The sequence below is a fragment of the Cryptomeria japonica genome, chromosome 11 (genome assembly GCF_030272615.1).
Source record: "Cryptomeria japonica chromosome 11, Sugi_1.0, whole genome shotgun sequence".
Taxonomy (NCBI): Eukaryota; Viridiplantae; Streptophyta; class Pinopsida; order Cupressales; family Cupressaceae; genus Cryptomeria; species Cryptomeria japonica.
The window spans coordinates 63,619,060-63,641,151 of record NC_081415.1 but is presented as its reverse complement, the minus strand read 5'-3'; positions in this window follow the sequence as shown (position 1 = coordinate 63,641,151).

The following is a 22,092-nucleotide window of genomic DNA, read 5'->3' as shown; positions in this document are numbered from 1 at the left end:
ATTTTTGAATTGGGATACTCGGAAGAGCTATGTGTAAAACCTGTGAAGGTTCATGTTATTGATAGGATCCTCCAAAGGTTCACCCTCTATGGTTGAGAGCTGATATGCACTAGATCCATAGGTTGTTGTAATGATGTAAGGACCAGGCCAATTCGGTTCGAACTTTCCCTTCTTCTCTCTGTCTTGCTGATTTTTAGGATTTTCCTTGAGAACTAAGTCACCCACCTCAAATGTGTGAGGCTTTACCTTATGATTTTAGATTCATTGTTCCTTGAATGAATGATGTGTAGCTCGAGTGACTGTCTTCCTTGATAAAGGAACTGAGATAAAATTACTAGTGTGTGGACTACATAGGCCCATATGCATGTCACCTGAAGAAGTATGGGCATCCCTAACAACAAAGTCCCTCAAGGAAGTTCCATTAAAGGTCCATGATGTATCGCCAGAAGGGAAAGGATGTGTGGAACAAGTGGATGAGTTATGAATGCTTATGATTGTGAAAAGAAGTGAAAGTAGGATAACATGATGGAAACTTAGGATCAACAAGTATGCTTTTTGACTTAAAATTTTATAACTTTTGCCCCCAGTTATTTTGATATTAGGGGAGATCAACTCTTGTTCTTTTTGCTTCATAGGATTTTTATCCTTGACTTTGATTTTAGCAAAGTCCAATAGCTTTTGATTTTGATTTGGACTAAAGGACTTTTCTTTATTTTTGACTTTTGGATATTTCTTTTCAAGGCTTGATTTTTGATCCCCAATTAGTAAGGGCTTTTGTGATTCTTGTTGATCCAAGCTTGGGAGAGGAGTGGAAATGGAATGAGTGGATGAAATGGTAAGGTTATATGAGTTCTCAAGAGGGTTGGCGATATGCTCAATAGATTATTCACTGGAACCAATCTTAGGACTATTGATATCAAGAGATGCTTGCACCACTAGAGGAGATTTGCGTTCAAACTTAGTAGCCACAACACTAGGTGGTTCACACCCAATTCCTTGCAAATTGTTTATAGATTTTCCTCATCAACTAAATACCTTAGGAGATAGTGGGAGTTGATCAACATGAAAGATATACTCACCACATCCCATGTCTTTAATCTTGAATTTTTCTTTCAGCTCTGATTGTTTGGATGTAGAAGCTTTCAATGATTTTGGATCTACATATGTTGATGATGGAATTGCTTCTCTATTGACTGGGATTGTTATTTCTGATCTAGGTCACATATTGTTGCAATATATGAATGGATTTGGATCAGCTTTGACAGTCACTTCAACTCCATTGTGTGGAAACTTGATACATTGATGACATGTTGAGGGATTAGCTCTCATTTCATGAATCCATGGACGTCCTAGCAATATGTTGTATGTGAGCTCTACATCAAGGACTTGACAAACCACATACTTTGTAACTGGCCCTACTTTGAGAGCTAAGGTGACTATGCCTTTGGATGAACGCTCTTCGTCATCATATGCCTTGATAGTAATTTTGTTTGTAGAATTCATGGCTTTATTGAAATATCCCAATTATTTAATAGTGCTCAATGTACAAATGTTTAGACCTGCTCCTCCATCTATCAGGACTTGTTTTATTCAATGTTTGTGTAGGAAGGCTTCAATGTGTAAAGGTGCATTATGTGGTTGGCTCACGGAGGCATCGTCAGCTTCTGTGAATGTAAGGGAGTGTGGAACAAAAAGGTATCCCACCATGGCTTGAAACTAGTCCACATTCAGATCAGTAGGGATAGAAGTGTCTCTCAAGATTTTGTCAAGAATGGCTTTATGTGCAGGGGATATGCGTAAGAGCTCAAGGATGGATATGAGCGCGGGTGTCTTCCCTAACTGTTCTACAAGGTCATACTCAGGTTTGGTTGATGAAGAAGTGATTTTCTTAGTTGGAGCACCTTGCAAAGTGAATTTACCTTGATGAGTTGTAACATTACATTCAGGGGTAGGTTTGGAAGAAGATCCCATGCCTTTTAGGATAATCTTGGGTCTTTGGGTAGAAGTCTCAGGTGTTTTGTCCTTGATGATAATGGTAGAGACATAATTGTCCATCGAGATGTGATTGATAGTTGAATCATAGTTGTAAGATGCTCTGGTATAGTTGGTTTGGTCATCTGTGGCTTTATATTTTCCTTTGTCATGCTTTGGGAATGGTTCCTTAAACATCTCATGTTCTTTGTTGGATGAGTGTCCTTCAATCTCAATGTCACCTCTATCAATGAGATCTTGTACGATGTTTTTCAGTCGATGACAATTTCTGGTTTTATGACCCTTGCTCTTATGAAATTCACAATACTCATCATCATTCCACCAATTTGGTTTCACCTTTGGCTCTTATGGAGGAAAATCTAGAATTGTGATTGCCTTGTTTGCCACTAGCTTCTTGAAAACTGACTCAAGTGGTACTCCCAATGGAGTGTACTTCCTTCATGACTTTGAAGTTGTTTGAGTATTCACTTGATTGTTTGTAGAGTTTGATCTAGAGAAAATGATTTTGGGTCGTACTGTATTGGCATCCACAACACCATCATTGACTATGTTCTTGTTTTTTTTCCAAAATCTTGGCTTGTCTTTTCCTTTAAAGTCATCTTTGTTTTCGTTGAATATCTTTATGACTCCTTGTTCAATTAGGACCTTTTCTATCGCTAAGCCCTTTTCAATGACATCCTTGAAGGTGGACAAACAAGCTTTTCTTAAGTCATAACCAATGTCCTTGTTAACATTCTAGGTGAACATTTCTACCATTTGTTTTTGTGGAATTTCACAAGAGCATCTACTAGCTAGATTTCTCCATCTTTGTAAAAATGATGAAAAAGATTCTCCATCATTTTGCTTGGTGTTGCACAATGTAGTGACTGATATATCCATCTCTATGTTGTATGAGAAATGTTGAATAACTACCTCTACTAAGTCACCCCATGACTTAATACAAGGTGGAAGTTGGGAGAACCATTCCATAGCTTGATCACCTAAGCTTTCTGGGAATAATCTCATCAAATATGTCTCTTCGGCTGCTACCTCAATGCAAGCTGTAAAAAATTGTCTTATGTGTGCCTTAGGATACCCTTTTCCTCTACATTTATCAAACTTAGGCATCAAAAGTGTGTAGGAAATGGAGGCATTGGAATGCTCTTGTCAAATGGATAAGGACATATGTCTCTCATTGTGTATGTTGGCTTCGGTGTATTTATGTCCTCCATTTTCTTTTGCAAGTCCCTATTTTGTTGCTCCAAATTGTTCTTAGGTGGAGACTGACTTCTTGGAGCATACCCCATGCTTGAACCAATGTGCGGAGGAGGAGCATATTGCATATATGGATGATATTGATCATACACATGTTCATATGGAGGAGGTCTATAATGATGATGCACATACGGACCACTTGGTATAGAGTCATGTTGAGGAATGGAATATCTGCTTTGTCCATGTATACCATACTCTATAGGAATGTCAGGTGTTTGTTCGAGTGTGTTGCCTCCAAATTTAATGCGGGGTTTCCTTGAGTCCAAATTTTGAGCATGCCTTTGAATATCTGATTGCTTTGGTGGTTCCCTAGCTTTGGCATATTTTTCTGCATAAGACTTCCATAATGGTCTGCGAAGATGAGTATCTTGTCCGTGTGTGTATGGGACCTCTGGTTTTTGAAACAAAGATGATGGTGATTCAGGTACAAGATGTGGTCCTCTATTGCCTCCACTATTAGGCCTCCTTTGATCCATGTTGGAGTGAGTTTGTTGCAAAGGTCTATGTTCCATTATTTGAGACATATCAAAATCATGAGGGATCTTGGCTCCACTTTGTGCCATCACTTGTAGAAAGTATTGTCTATCTCTCTTCATTATTTCCTCAACCAATCGATTGAAATGGGGATTCATAATGGTGTCTTCCACTTCTTTGGAATGTATTGAAATATTGTCCATATTGTCATTGTGTGTATCATTGTTATTTGTAGTGTCCATGTTTTCAACATTTGCAATGTTTCTATAGGCATCCATGTCAGGTAATGTAGTATGATCAGAATTGAAAAAGATATCATTTTCATACTCATAGACACTCATGTTTGCGGACTCTTGAGCCTCTTTAGCTTCTCTCTTAGATTTTTGGGAACTGGTTTCAACCATGAACTAGGTATTGACCAAGATGTGTGAGACTAGATGAAAATGGAGAGAGTATGGAAGACCAAGAGTTGGATGAAATGTAAATGAATCTGAAGTTTACTTGCAATGTCCAAAGTGTAAGACCAAGTATGTATGTAGTAGAGTAGGTGTGACTTCCAAAGAGATGATAGTTTCTCTTGATGAGGTAAGTTGACCTTGACTCTAACTAAGACCAAATGAGACCCAAAGGTGATAGACCTTGATGAGGGACCACTTAGCAAAATGTTGTTGTATGTAGTGTGTTGACAAAGTATGATGAAGACAAGCAAGTGACCTTTTGACTCAAGTATAGACAAATGTGGATGTGATGGAAGATGTAAAGCAATGATGGACTTTGTGAGACCCCAAAGACTGGTTGAATGCTAGATGAAAACCCAAAGAAATAACCTAGGAAGCTCAATAAGTCTGAAATTGACTGTTCTTGTTTGCTGAGTTATGAAAGTTTTCAATCCTGAACACAGACGTGCCTGTATACTTCATAGACTGTATGACATAGACGCCTTTCTGCTAGACATAGATGTGATTCTGAGATGTTGAAAGTGCAAAGTTGCTCAAAAGACACAGACGTGTTTCTGCCCTTCACAGACGTGTTTCAACAACACAGACGTAGCTCCGTCAGACACAGACACATTTCTGTAAACTTTGTACAATTTTTCCAATCTATTAGGTTGCTGTTGTGACCAAATCTGAACGTTTGACTATTTTTCGTGACAAGAGGACACAATGATGATGAAGACTCAATGTTTGCAAGTGTTTAGACTCAAAATGACTCTAAGAAAAGTGTGTTGTTTGATGTAAAATTGTTTTGCATACACTTGAAGACACAAAAGACACAATGTTTTGATGTTTGAGTCTTGAATGTTTGATTGTTCAAAATAAGTCAAGCACAATTCTTATGGCTAGCCATGACAATAGTTGTTGATCCCTCATGGAGTTTCCCCTAGGGCTACACTATTCAGAGCGGATACTTAGATGCTTGACCCCACTGGCTCCACCCTTGGTACTCACTTCTTGGGGCAGCTAAGCATTAGTTCCCATGAAAACTCCCCATGGCAAACTTTGTATCTCTACTAAGAACCATATGTGTGTGGGCCACTACCAGAGGTTTGACCTCTTGCCTCAACAACTAGAAGGATTTTGGCTTCTAAAACAAGAACGTGCTAGTAAGGGCATCCACTCGTGTGGCCATACATGTGGCACTTTCAGCTCTATAAATACAGAAGGCTCCCAATCGGTAGGGGTTACGCCCTACAAATGATCAAATAAATTTGATCAAACGAGTTTATGGGGAGACATAGTGTCGGTATGAACTAATCAGCACATGTTATCCATAGTTTTCACCATGAATACAGTTATTTATAGTGGTTTGAAAGAAGATGGCCTTTCTTTTGCTACCACTTGGGTCGTTCTCTCCTCACTAGTAGTCCTAATGACCACACAGGGAGATAGGCCCTCTAGAGATGAAACAAAAGAGCCTATTGATCAAGACACAAAAGACAATGGTTCAATTTTAGTGCACCAATTGAAGTGTTTGTTAGTCTATGAAAACAAAGCACACAATAAATATCAAAAACCCTTGCCAAGGTCTTGCAAAAAAGATCTATTAGTAGTTTGGTTTGTTTCAGATGATCACCCCTTCCTCCAAGCACACAAGTTAGGTAAATTTTAAATCCCAAAAGACTTTGTGAAAGTAGGGGCCTTCGACAAAATGATTTTTCTTTCAAGACAAGCTGCACCAATTTTGTTAGCTAGATCTGAAAGTGTTAGCTCAAAATAAACCAAATCTGAAACTTAAATGACCAAAAACCAAATCAAAGAGACTAAAAATGCCACAATCAAACACAGACGTGGTTACCCAAGACATAGACACTGCAAGAACATACAGACACTGCAAGAACATGCAGATGTGCCTAGATTCTACACGAATGTGGCTCCATAATGCAGACACGGTTCCCAAATGCAGACGCGACTGAAGACCTCACAAACACGCCTAGGGAACACAAACGTGTTTCCCAAAATCTGAAAAATAAAATATTGTCGTGGGCACAGACGTTGTTCCAGATGTCACAGACGCGGCAGAAAACCAAAAACGTGATCTGAAAGTGCGCATACATGAAAATATCAAAATGTTGTAGGAAATGTCAAATCTGCAACTTCAAAACAAAATCTACAACCAAAGATGTTAAATGCAAAAGGGACAAGAGTCCCACCGGGCATGCCAAAATGTATATGGTGAAAATAGATGACAACAATATTGAAAGACTAACTGAATTCAACCACAAAACCCTAGCCTAACCACAACAAAGATCCACAAATGAAACCACAAAGATTATACCATCACATGTCCAATAGGGTTTGGATCTCCATTCTTCCTATCTCCATTGATCTTGCTTGATATATTTTCTCTCAGATTTTATATGTGAACAAAAGCTCAAAAAAGAACGGAAATGTGGTTGCAAGTAGGATCGCATATGCAAGTGCAAAGGCGTAGTGTAGTCAAGTGCGCAATTGAGTGAGCGAGTGAGTCAGGCTTTGATAATGAAGGAAGCATCTCCTTATATAAAAGACACTATAAGAAATGGAGGGATAAGATTGAGAGGTGTAAAAGAGGTCGGCTATGATTAGAGGGTAGGTAAAAAAAATAATAAAATAATGAAAGGGGTAGGTAGTGTAATTAAGAGATGAATGACATGTGTCATGGGTAGAAAAGGCTAATGAATTAATTAAATAAATAAAGATTCATTTAATTAATAGAAGAAGTGGGATCAATTAAATAAATAAAGGTATTTATTTAATTTAGGAAAAGGGTAATTCAAATAAATAAATGTATTTATTTAAATGAGAAATAAGGCTAGAAGAGGATAAATGAATTAATTAAATAAATAAAGATTTATTTAATTAATAGAAGAATTAAGCTAAAGTAATAAAATAAATAAAGATATTTATTTAATTAGACATGACAATTTTAGGTGTCTACACCTTGAAGTATTTTCTTAAGATTGATTGCAACATCTTTAGTAGGCCTGCCCTCCTGAGGAGCTAATAACTCTATAGTCTTATGGCCGGTGAGAGGGGAATGACCTAAGTGGGAATGGCTAAATGCCAAGTACTCCAACCCACTATAAAATAAACGAGAATTGATGAAAATCAAGTCAAGGGCAGTGCTCGGGAATAGCTTTCCTCAGTACCTTCAGGTATATTAAACCTTGGTTTTCAAGGCTGGGAGACCTCTTAATTGAGTTTATACCTCGACACGCCGAATAGACCCCTTACTAGATCCAATTGAAATTAGAAGCTACCCGGTTCACCTCTGAAATGGAGATAATCTTTATGCAAGAGAGATAGTGACTCTCCCAAGATACTTGTCATTTCGTGCCCCCATTAGCATTTGGAGTCGGCTAATACAGCGTTGAGAATCCATTGCCTGAGATTCAGTGGCCGTATTCTGATTAGCTATTGGGTGTGTACCTGTGTCTACAAGCAAAGGTTTTCTTTCCTCACCAAATTCCTTAGGGTTTGCATGTTGTGATTGGAGTTACTATTCATACTACGTGTTTTCTATGTTTTCATCCCTGAAACAAAAACTGGAATACCGAAATTGGAGAAAACAAGAAACAAACTCAGTGATCAAAAACTCTATCTGTGTCAGAACTAGTCTATTCTAAGTTGAAATTCTGTCCAAAATCAGTCGATCCCAGTCAAAAATCAGGCCATCTCAAAATTTCTCATACTCAATTGTCATACTCAACAGTCAGAAAACTCAGAATTTTTAGTCTCTGCCCTATGAATAGTCATACGAGTCTGATAATCTATCATGCTGCACCAGGTGCTACGTCATACAAGTCTACTGATTTGTAATTCTATACCAAATTCTTTGTCCTACAAGTTTGAATCATTTATCGTTCTGCATTGTATCCTCTCTCATACGAGATAGAACTGCCTTCAGTCTTTTGTCGTCCTGCACATGCCCATCTATTGTATGGTACGAGGCAGCAACTCATACGAAATAGAACTTTTGTCATCTTGTAACTGCTAAATTGTCTTCCAGTTCAGAAAATCCTGTTGTACGAGTCTCTGGTTTTGTCAGAATAGAACAGTCAAACTTCCCAAAAACACAGTCTACAGCAAGCATAATACTGGTTATCATTTTCCTGAGCATAAAACAGATCAAGATAGTATACCTTTGCCATTTTTGTTGCATGATTTGGTCGATCATCCTTCAGCTAGTTCAATCAACTACCTATCAAACTCAAGTCACTTAGATAATGTCTTACATAGGATATATCATTCCTAAATCAGACTAAATCTTAGTCACTATCTTAGAATCAACCTAGATAAACGTCTTATACAGGATAGATCTTTCCTGAAACCAAACTAAATCTCAGTTGTTTTTCTCAAGCAATACTTTAACCAAACAAACTAGCATTGAAATTGATCTTGACCTCTGCATCACAAACAAGCTTTGGGTCACACTAATCCATAAAATCGTCTACACAAACCAGGAGTTCCTATAAGAAAGAAGCCAAATGCAAGGAACCAGTCTTCACATACCAAGATAACCCATTTTACATGGAAGATCCACTCACTGACATACCTTCATCATCAGAAGGACCAATTTTTGATGAACCTCAACCTCCTCCTATATATGAGATGGTACATAATGACAAAAATAAGAATAATAGTAACATTCACCAAAATGATGATTCCTCATCAAGTGATGCTTACGAAGACACTGAACCTCCCGAAAAAGAAATTCTTGATTGTCAAAAGGACAAAGACTTTAGAAAAATGATGAAAGCTATCCTGGCTAGAGAGAAGGAAGACTATTTCTTAGAATTAGTAAGACAAGGTGCCAAAATTCTTATTGGATATGATGTTCAGACACTTGTCACCAAAAAGGAAGATTCACCTATCCTCGCAGTACACAAACAACTACTAGCCTTGAAAACTGAGATCACGAAATTGAAGAATAAGGATAAATCCCCGAAACAATATTCCCTCAAGATAATATGCCCACTTCCATTTGACAAGAATCTATACATGCCTCCATTTCCTTCACGAGTTGAGATCCCAAAATTTGACAAATATGATGGTATCTCAGATCCCCAAGATCATGTCAAAGAGTTTTGTGCTACCTGTATGGAGTTCATGTACGATCACACCTATCTCATGCGCCTTTTCCCGAGGAGCCTAGGAGGACAAGCCATGGAATGGTTCTCAAGTGTACCTAAAGGAATAAAATCATTTGAAGAACTAATCCAACTATTCTTGCAACAATAATCAAACAACATTTGACATCTTGTGACTATGATCAATCTTTGCAATACTAAATAGAAAATGGGGGAACCTTTTCTCACTTTCCTCCAGCATTGGAGAAAGATGTTCTCTAGGTATCCACGACCCATCCCAGACTCTGAGAAAAAGGATATATTTGTCAATAACTTGGTCCCAAAACTGAAATATAGTATCCAAATGTAATTACACCCATCATTTAATAGAATGGTAGACAATGCTATTCGAATGGAAGATATGCTCATCAAAAAAGGGGATATTTCACCTTGGAAGGAAACACAACTAGGATCTAGCTCTAAAGAGAAGAACACGTATTATAAATTTGGCAAAGACAACAACAAGAATGTTTTTAATGACGAAGTAATAGATACTATTAAAACCACCTCACAACCCACAATATTCAACTTGGCTAGTGGTACACAAGCACTCAAAGCTACTAAAGCTGCAGCAAAGAATCCTCCTAAGAAAAAAGAGTGGTTCAAAGAGAAACCTTGGCTCTCTAAACCTAAGCATGATTTCACTCCTCTTGTAGAATCATATGAATCCGCTTTCAAGACTTTATTGGCAAACAACCTGATAATGCTACCAGAGAACTCCAGACCATATGATCCAGAAGTCAAACCAAGATGGTGGAGAGAAAATGAATACTGTGATTTTCATCGAAATAAGGGTCATATTATAAACAATTGCATGAAACTCAAACAGGAGATTCAAGATCTCATAGACACTGGTAAAATCATTGTCAAAAATCACCCGACCAATGCCGACCACAAAGAATTCAAAGATCCTTTACCTGTTTACGAACAAGGTGATTCATCAAAGACCAAAGGAGGTGCTAAAGTCAACTATACTTATACCAGCAATGACAACATCATTAACATGCTTGAACCTTCACAATTATAATATTGCAATGTGATTATAGTTGAAGATAAACCAAATGAATCACAATATACAAGAGCACTGACCCATTCTCAAAAGAAAGTCACTCTCCAAGCGGTTAGTTCTACCAAACTGGCTCAAGCAACATCAAACCCACCAGCCCCATTAAGAAAACAAAAATAATCAACTTTGGAAAAGTTTAAAAGGCTAACTTCAACATCATCCTTTGGATATAGTGTCGTTGAACAATTGAAAAGGACAAATGCTCAAATATTGATATTTGAATTGCTAAAAATCTTTGTTGTTCACAAAGAGATCCTAGACAAAGCATTGCTCACCACTAACGTTCCAAAGGATTTAGACATTGATCATTTTCAATCTATGGTGGGTCATTTAACCTCACCTCACTATCTAACATTCTCTGAAGAAGGTGACAACTCGCTAAACCATTCACATAACCAGCCATTGCATATCGAAGCCATGATCCATAAACATAGAATCAAGTGTGTTTTCATAGATGGAGGCACGAGGTTGAATATATGTACATACAATCTTCTCACACAAATAGGGTTCTCTAAAAATGTTATTGATCCTTCAAAGAAAATAACAATTAAATCCTATGATGAAGAAGAAAGGACCTCTAGAGGTCTAGTATCATTACCAATCAGAGTGGGACCTGTAGAAAGAAATGTCCTTTTTCAGGTACTAGATCTTCCTTTGTCATACAACATTTTATTGGGTAGACCATGGATTCATGAGATGAAGGCGGTTCCGTCAACATACCATCAATGTTTGAAATTCCCCTATAATGGAGTTGAAGTCAGTATTCCCACCGATACCAATATTGTTTGCAACGCATTAACAAAATGTGCAGATACTTTTGTGCCTCATAATAGGGCAGCCTGTACAAATGAAAATCTAGAAGCTTTGATGAAAGATTTAGAAAAGAGATTGAAGATCACAAATACCAGCATGGATGGCTACAAGATAGAATCGGTACTCTCATTAGTTTCTCTTCCCCCATCAACAAAATAGTTGGGCAAGCCATCGGAGAATATGAGAACACAAACTTCAACTCCTAATGTCATATATGATGGTCTTTTTGTACAATCTTCCACTTCCCTGGTAGATGAAATAGAAGGGGATGCAGTTCTTAACTAAATTTTTAAGGAAGACAACCAACATGAAAAGGTATGACACTGTGAGATTTCTCCTACTCAGTATGGTCCTGGTTACAAAATGATTCAACGCATGGGGTATTCTGGTACTAGTCCTCTAGGCAAACAAAAGGATGGTATTGTTACACCAATTCAACTACAAATGAAATCTACCAATGATAAAGTTGGACTGGGATGTAGCCCAGGGAAAACATCAGATCAAAAAAAAGCTTCTAAAACTAAATGGAAGAGAAAGAAACTACCTTTAATGTTTAAAGAGGTAAACACTCAACAACAACTTCAGGATATCTATGAAATAGAGAAAGAAGGACCAACAACCAACAGAGAAGAAACAGTGATTGCTCAAGTCCCAACAGTATCAGCAACAAGATCACAAGAGGTAGAGATCCTTAAAGATATGAGGGAGGAAGTCGAAAGGTATAGAGAAATATTCGCACCGCTGAACATTCTAGTCATATACACTGGTAGACAATAGGTAGAAGATTCAGAGACTGAATCAAATGAATATGAATGGGGTTCAGATCACTACTCAGACACATCTACTGTAGAAACTCTAGGAGAGTCCACTCCCATCACAGATGATACCCAAGAGCTGATGTGTATGAAACTAGACAAAGAAATACAGGAGATCAGATGAAAGAGACAAGCCAACTGTGAACAAGCATTGACAAAAGGAACAATACCAGAAAACTTTTCATCCATGTACCCCTATACTAAGGCAAAACAAATCAAGTACAACACTACACAAGAAGAGTTGGAAGCTACATAGAATGAACCAGTCATCAGTCCAGAAGAAGTAGAATGGAGCAGACGACAGGAACTAACAGAGTCATCAAGATTATGTCAACAAGTATGTCAGATACAAACAATGATTGAGCCAAATCTTGAAGGGACTTGCAGTATTAAAGATGTTGGTATTGATACCATACATATACTCACTCAATCACTTGAAGAAGAATACAAAATTTCATCCGATCACACTGATGACTCAGACAACAGTCCTACCCAAGACAATATCTACTCATTAGAAAATTTTGAATCATCTAATGCAAATAATGAAAACTTGTATAGCGATCTTGTTGTTGTTGAATCACAATATGAAATTCAGTCTAACATAGAGAACGACGCTACAAGTTTGTCTATCGGATCAGATCTACTAAATATTAACGTGAACTTTAATAATCACGATCTGACTTTTCTTGGTCTCGAGACACTTATGCAAGGTATACTTCTAGAACTCGACTTCTCAATTCGCAGCTATGATAACCATACTGTGAATACTCTCGAACCTACCCAAAATTTATCCTTAGTATACCGTGAATTTTTTGACTGCACGTTACAAAACTAGCCAATGAACATACCTAATTTTGCCAATGATTATACATTAGCCTATTATCTCAATGTAGTTGAACCTATAGACTCTTCCACGAGTGAACAAATTGAAAATATGACTGAAGTGGATATCAAGTATCTTAGTCGCAAAAACAAAAAAAGTAAAAATAAAAGATCTGATGGCGAAAACAACATTGTGGCGGTATCAAAATCTAAAAAAGAGAAAATAAAGGACGTACCTAAAGGTGAAAATCTCTCTGAGGCACCTGAAGGTGAGATACTTGGTATACTGCCCAGTCATTTCCAGGAGCGGTCTTCTATATTGATTGAGCCAACTCAGCCAGTGAATATCAGGAGTCAAGAGACACCACAAATCATTCACGTAGCTCAATCACTATTAGCAGAGGAATTGAAGGATTTCACTCAGCTATTCTCAGAAAAGAAAATAAACTTTGCATGGACATACTCTGATATGCTAGGCCTAGATCCTGATCTCATAATGCATCACCTTTCAATCACACCAGGACTAAAACTAGTCAAGCAAAAACTCTGCAAGATACACCCACATGTGGTATTGTTAGTCAAAGTTGAATTAGAGAAACTGCTCAAAGCTGGATTTATCAGAGTAATAGCTTATGTTGAATGGATTTCCAACATAGTACCTATGTCAAAGGTAGATAAATCTATCAGAGTTTGTATAGACTTTAGAGATCTCAACAAAGCATGTCCAAAAGATGACTTTCCATTACCAAATATTGATATGATAGTCGACATGACAGTTGGGTATGAGATGTACTCGCTAATGGATAGATTTTCTAGCTACAATCAGATTAAAATCACTCCTGGAGATCAAGAAAAGACAACTTTCACCTGTGCATGGGGAACCTTTTGCTAGAATGTCATGCCATTTGGGCTAAAGAACGCAGGAGCAACCTATCAAAGGGAAGTCACTACTATTTTTCATGATATGATGCACAAGAATATGGAAGACTATGTTGATGACACTTTAGTGAAAACTATGAAAAGATCAAAACATATTCAAGAGTTAGTAACTATCCTCGACAGAATGGAAAATTTCAAACTTCACTTAAATCCAAAAAAGTGTGCATTCGGAGTGACATCTGGTAAACTGCTTGGCTACATCATTTCAAAAAAGGGAATCAAAGTTGATCCTGAGAAAGTCCAAGCCATAATGGAAATGCCACCTCCAAAAAATATCAGTCAAATGAGAAGTCTACAAGGACGTCTCCAGTCTATCAGAAGATTCATATCTCAGTTAGCAGACAAGGCTGAACCTTTCACAAAGGTACTGAGGAAAGGAGTAATATACAATTGGGATCAAGAATGTGAGCAACATCTTCAGCAAATCAAAGAGTACCTGTCAAATCCACTGATCTTAATGCCACCTGTTCAGGGTAAACCACTAATATTATATATATCAGCAACAGAATCATCACTGGGGGCACTTCTGGCACAACAGGATGACAACAAAAAGGAATGAGCTATCTATTACATCAGCAGGACATTGGTGTCTTATGAAATGAATTACACTATAATAGAAAAAGCATGCTTAGCATTATTCTTTGCATCACAAAAAATGAGACACTACATGCTAGCACATTCAGTCAAGTTGGGAGCTAAAATTGATCCACTCAAGTATCTTCTTAGCAAGGCAACACTCATAGGAATATTGGCAAAATGGGTCATGATCCTTACAGAATTTGACATTGAATATGTGGAATGCAAAGCCATAAAGGGACAGGTAATTTCCAATAAACTTGTTGAAGCTTCAATTGAAGACTCTCAACCACTACATATAGAGTTTCTAGATGAATCAATAGTGCATCTCACACAACAACCCTAGAAAATGTTCTTTGATGGGTCCTTTACCCAAAACGGTTCAGGTGCTGGCATATTATTCATTACTCCTCAAAAGTACTCCATCCCAAAATCTTACAAGATTTTATTTCCCTGCACGAACAATATTGCAGAATATGAAGCCTTGGTAAATGGGATAAAGCTAGCCATTGAATGGAAGGTTGTTGAATTACATATTTGTGGAGATTCTCAGCTGGTAGTCAATCAAATCAATGATACATATCGGACTTGAGATGAGAAGTTGATGCCTTACAAGAGAATGGTGGACAATCTCAAGAAGTACTTTGCTTTTGTGTCATTCCAACAAATTCCAAGATCTGCTAACAGAGCAGCGGATGCTATGGCCACCCTGGCATCCATACCTAAGTTACAAGAGTTCAATGCTTGCTTTGAATTTCTAGTGGAAGAGTTATGTTACCCAGCTTATGATTCCCCTAAAACCCAAATAGTTTGTTCTATTATTGGACATGACTCATCCTGATACAGCCACATCTACTCCTATCTACGTGACCAAGTTATTCCTGAAAATCTTACCCGAAATGAGAAAAGAAACTTGATCTGAAATGCTTCGCGATATGTTATCATAGCTAATGATTTGTTTAGATGAGGTTTGGACGGTACATTGCTTAGATCTCTAGAAATTGAAGAGTCTAAATGTGCATTATTGGAAGCCCATGAAGGTGTTTGTGGATCTCATTCGAATGGCCTAAATTTAGCGCAGAAACTACTGCAGGATGGATACTACTGGCCAGACATGGAGAAAGATGCAGTCAAATTTGCTAAGACTTGTGAAAAATATCAACTACATGGGAACCTCATACATGCTCCAGCACGGGATCTCATACCATTTACTACACATTGGCCTTTTCAGTAATGGGCCTTTGATCTTATTGGCCAGATTTACCCTACTTCATCTAATGGACATAAATTCATAATAATTGCTACTGAATATTTCACCAAGTGGGTAGAAGCAGTTCCACTCATCAAAGCAACTAGTAAGCAAGTTGCATTGTTCATCTTAAACTATATCATCTGTAGGTATGGGATACCTTCATCCTTCATGATGGATAATGGAGGACAATTCAAGAATAAAGATCTGGATGAGCTTTGTGAGAAATTCAAAATAAAACAACACTAGTCATCCATATATTACCCTCAAGGTAATGGACAAGCTGAGGCATCTAATAAGAACCTATTAACTATCTTGCACAGAACAGTGAACAAATCAGGAAAGGATTGGCATCTGCAACTCAATCCTGCATTATGGCCTTACAGAACAAGTATCAGAACACTTACTAGGGCTACACCTTTTTATTTGGTGTATGGGTCTGAAGTAGTATTACCTATTTAAGTAGAAATACCATCTCTAAGAGTTTCTTTGCAAGGTCTTGTTACTAATGAGGGTCATGGAATATCTAGACTGCAAGAGCTCGAATTGCTGGATGAACATCGGCAAGTGGCATTTGATCATCTCTGAGTGTACCAAAAGAGAATGTCCAAAGGATATAACAAGAAGGTTAGACAAAGAGACTTTCAGGTTGGAGACCTAGTACTAAGAGAAAATCCAAAAAATCAACAGTTTCGAAACAATAAAGGGAAGTTTGAACCCAACTGGCTGGGTCCCCACATCGTTACTACAGTCTTCAGCTCTGGTGCCTATTAGCTCTCAACATTAGAAGGAGAACAGCTCTGAGAACCGATTAACACCATCCACCTGAAGAGATTCTTTACTTAGCATTCTCTGCTCCAGCAAACTGTATAGTTGAAAAAGTCCTGAAAAAATTCAAAAAAATCATAAAAGTCAAAAAGCAAAAAAAAAAAAAGGGAAAAAGAGAAAAAAATTGCCTCGGTGAAAACCTGGTAAACAAGCACCTTGGTAAAGAAAAAATGAATCTCTACCAATCAGGTGAAAACCTGGTAAACAAGTGCCTCTTGTACTCAAGCGCTCCATCTATCACCGCAACATTGGCATTTCCCGCTTTCCTGCATCTTCGCTTTCACTTGTACATATTTTGCAGTCACTTTCGTGACACCCTAGCTCATTAGAATCCTCATGACTTGAAGCTGATCAATGCCCTAGTCTTAGGTTACTTGACAGAGCACATTTCATGTCCTAAACAGTGTCAAACAAGTCATTTTTCCATCAGTGAAACTTGGTCGTCCACTCCAAGTCAGTCACCTGTCTCTTGACTACTAAAGAGTTTTTATCACTGAGTTAACAAGCAAAACAACAAAAATAGAAAACAATCACTAAACAGTTTGAGCTATACATGAAAATTTTCTTTGTATGCTATCTTTTATATTGGTTTTCGATTATTATCCCCCTGAGTAACTTGAGGAAGTCGATATTGACTAAGAGGTGCAAGGATTGGGGGCATAATATTTTCTTGTTTTCTTCTTGTAGGAATGACCCCAATGATCTGGAAACATCTAAATTAGCTGGGTGTCTATGATAAGAGCCTTCACATCAAGGTGAAATCACCTCACATACCTCAACTTCGCTTATTTGAATGATAGAAGGAGGTCCATATAATTTCTTTGTCTATTTTGAGGGAATTTCTTTATGATGCAATTTGGTTCCCTGTGAAATCTGTCCAAGGATATGAACGAAAAAAGGGTCATTGTGGACAAGATGATTAAATATTGCACATTGAAAAAGAAAGGAACTCTAATATGCCTGTTATGTTCGTTATGCTCGGTGATGAATCTTAAGCATTTTAAATCCAGTGACTAGGTTTAGGTTGCATTTTGCATATGATTTTGCATTTCATCATGTATTTTGTGAATTTAGCGTGATTTTGGTGTAATAATAATGATCTCTTTATTTTTCTGAATGAGGGTTGGAAGCTTCATCATTTCTCCACTAATTGGTTTCCTCTTCATCATTTCTTCGATAGAGTACTTGTGTCTTGAGATGTTAGCTACATACATAAACATCTTATATAGATTCATTCATTTCATTATTAATCATTTGCATTCATCTTATTGCATAGAAAAACAAAAAAATGGCATTACTCATCATTCATTCATTTATTTGCATATGAAAAGAAACAAAAACATAGACATCCATAATCATTTGCATTATATTCACTCATGCTGAAAATAAATGCATACATGTAGAATAAAGCATATAGAAAGCATCTCAAAAATCGAATTGACACAAATACAATGAAGTCAAATCGGATCTTGTATATATATATATATATGTATGTATATACACATATATATATACATGTATATACATGTATATACATGTATATACATGTATATACATGTATATGTATACGTATATACATGTATATGTATATGTATATACATGTATATACGTATACATATACATGTATATACATGTATATACATGTATATGTATACGTATATACATGTATATGTATATGTATATACATGTATATACATATACATATACATGTATATATGTATATATGTATATATATATATATCGTACAAAGTCTAAAGAGTACAAAATCATGTCCAATGACATGTACAAACTCCCATCGGAGCAAGAATCGTATAGGCTACAAAAAATGGGTGTGTCTAAAAAAAATATCCCAGCTACAAAAATAATATCTAGCTGGCACCCTCTCCCTCATCGCCTAGTGGAGGAGGAGGAGCTTGATGCCCAGGATCCTGATGTAGTGCCTGAGTTCCCTCCAATCGTGCCATATACTGAGAATAGGGTATCACCTGTTGTACAACAGGAACTACGACACTATATGCCGCCACATAATATGTTGCCCTACTACTCTAGAGAAGGACCTCCGGTCGTAGATCCTCAATCTCAACTCTCGACTCTACTCTCAAGGCCACTATCTGGTGATCCCGCTCGGCCCTCACCTCGGCAAGTTGTCAGTCTTACTTCGCTAGCTGAGTCTGAGCCACTATCAACTGTGACTATAGCTCTTCAAGGCGTGCTCTCATCGACCTACCAACATCCACTCCCTGCTCTCTCACAGGCTCACCACCCCCATCTCCACCTGTGGCTCCACCCTGCTCATCCCAGTGTTGTCAGACCTATCTCAGAGCTACTCGCTCCTCCTCAGTCCCACCCAATCTAACTCCAACTCACCCAAGGGATCTACCCTCACCCCTCTACTATACACCCTCAGCTAGTGCCCTACTGCTGCTAGCACCAGGATCTCCACCTATCCGCCTCGGAGCCTCAGCTCTCTGTCCCTACCTTTGGCCCTGTCTATGACCCTATGCCTGAGCATGTCCCTGTGCTGGTGCAGGGGCATCATCCTCCACATCCTCAATATGAGGAGCCTACTCGCCCGGATTTGTAAATCGAAGGAAGGGATGCTGCTGAAAGTAATCCCTATACTAGGGCAATACCCCGACATCCGCTACATCCTCCAAGTAATCCCACCTCGGGCAGTGTAAACCTGTCAGCTCCTGCATCGCTAAAGCATAAGACAACCGTGGAGACCGTCCCTGCCTCTCCTCATCAGTGTAGCATGCATAGGTTATGTACTCCTACGAGATCCCCTGAGGTTGACCATATTGCCTCATCACTCGAGAAATGATGAATAGCTCCACGATGGTCTGTGATCTCTCAATCAATGGGTATGTAAAAAAAAGGTCCCTACGAACCATCCACCAGTCATCCCATAGCTCCAAGACTCTGTATGGTCTCCAGACAACTGCTATAAGGTCATCCAGCTGCCGCCTCCAAAAATCTATCTTGCCTAGATGGGGCTACGTAATATATCTGACATACCTGTAAATAATCGGCTGCCTTGGCTCTCTACTATCATCAACTATAGGCCAAAAAATGGGAAGATGCTCCCAAGCCCAAACTTGCAAAATATATACACCTGCTGCCATGCTCTGACCATCTCTATATACAATCTCATGGATCTTGCGATACATGTGAGTAAGCAGGCAAGAACCATAGCCAAGTCTCTGAGGAGCCTCTATCAACCTCTCCAGCATCCAGCCCCATCCACACTGGAAACCCTGTTGTCCTCTATCTGGCATCAAGAAACAACCTATGAACCCTGCTAGCACACATGCTAGAGGATACTCCTCACTGTACCTACTCATCAAAATGTCCCAACTAATGGAATGAGTCAAAATATCCGGATCACTGAAGACATGCCTCACTACCTGTAATCCTGGAAGGTACCCTGAATCATAATCCACCTTATCCCCAGCAAAAGGGATACAGAGGATCCTATATACATACTTAGGAGTGATAGTCAACTTCCCCACCGGCAAATGAAAAGTGTTATGCTCTGAGTGGAAACACTCAACCAATGTTGTGAGCATTCCGTGGTTCACACGGATATCAGGTAATCGCAACAGATGAGTCAAGCCACATAAATCAACATGAGCTTGCTCAACCTCAGATAAATGACGAACTAATGCCATCGTAGGTGGATATACACATCTGAAGAGCACAAGAGGTAATCGAACCTACAAAAAAACCAAACAATGAGCATCAAAAAACATTCCAAATGAGCCTACAAGAGAAGTTAAACATCACACAAATCCAACTAAATCAACTGCAAAACAAAAATTTCATGTTTACACCCTAAACAGTGCTCACTATCTTTCGAATGACAAAACACAGAAAATCAGTATCTTGTACGAGCCAGGATTAGCTATAGTACGACAAAACAAGCTCAAACAACAATTTATCAGACCCCGCACGACAAAATGATCTTTTAACAGACCTGTCATACGATCAAAGGGTGCGTCCTGAACAACAAATCTAATGGTCTAAAATGACAAAAGACATTTTTCCAGTTTGTGGAACGAGATAGGATCCTATCTCGCATGATAAAACGTGATGCCCGACCCCAAACATGTGAAAAATGTGAAAAATGAACAAAAAAATTCAAAATTGAAAACATAAACAGGCTTAAGATCGATCACTTACCGTTGGCTCGTAGTTTTGGGATCGATTGTGACGTCTCTGGTGCTCAAATCGATGCTGACGAGTAGGGACCACAATTTTCTTCGCATAAGGGTTTTTTTAATTTTCAAACTTGGAGGGTTAAAATGATTTGAAAATGACACTTTTGTCACATATATAGCCTAAAACCTAATTTTTCAACTTGCTCCGATGGTCATGAAAATGGTACCCTTAGCTAATGTGCCTGCTATCATTCCATTTTCGGGATTGAAATCGAAATTCGAGATCATCTTGCTAGTCAATTTCACAATTTTGACCACTTAGCGCTCTTTTCATCAAATGATTCATTCTTTCTTCAAATTGCGCTCAATTTATCATCAATCAATGCTCAATATAAATTTCAATTTTAAACATCAATTTTGTGATCAACTCAATCATTGCCAAATCCTCAAAATTCCTCAAAATCAATTTGCACTCAAATAACTTATCATCGCTCAAAATTGCCTAAAATCAACTACCCTCGCTATCTTTCGATTTCTATCCCGAGGGCGCATACTCGTGACCTTATGACCTCACATTTTCAATGTTGAGATAATTTTCAAATCTTCATCAAAATTCGAGCAAAAATATTTTCAACCAAAGAAAATCAAGACCTTATTGCTAAGGGGCATCTCATCTTCACCGCTTCATATCAAGTTGAGATCTCTTGATCATCCAAATTTAATAAATTGCCAGGGGCATATTAGTTTCATCGCTTCACATCAAGTTGATATTTGTCTTTCTTCTAAATTAATCTCTTAATGTTAATCAGTTTCATCGCTTCAAATCAAGCTAATTATCTGTATAAACTCAATCAAAAGTTTAAAGAGTATCTTCGATCACACTCAATCTAAGCAGGTGGTCAGTATTTGTTTCTTGATCAAGCTGGACAGTTTATCTTCATCGTGTCTTGATCCATTCAAGTTCAAGATTGATTTTTATCATCACTCGCTGCATCTAAGTTCAATCAAATTCTAGATCAGTAAGATCCGCTTCTTGATCAATCAAGTTCAAGTTCAGTATCTTTGCTTTCTATCGTTCCTATGTTCAATCAAGTTCGGGATTGGTATCGCTTTAATCAGACTTTATTCAGCTTTGTCGCTTCAAATCAAGCTAACACCTCACTTTTCATCTAGTTCGTGATCAATCAAGTTCAAAACTGGTATCTCCTAGACATCACATTTTCTTTGAATCAACGCGTTGCTCGCACATTAATTCAAAGAGGGGCAAATGTAATACCCTAAAATTGGTCATCTAAACCATGGGCCCCTAATTTCGACATCATCACCAAGGTCCTAACCAACGGCAATTAAATCAATCTTGAGTACATAATTAATTCTTTAATTATCAAATATCACATGGCAAAATCAATTACTCAATATTAATTAAAAATTTATTTAATTAATTGAATCATTCCAAGAATATTCAGTTTTGATCAATTATCCAATTTTAATTTATT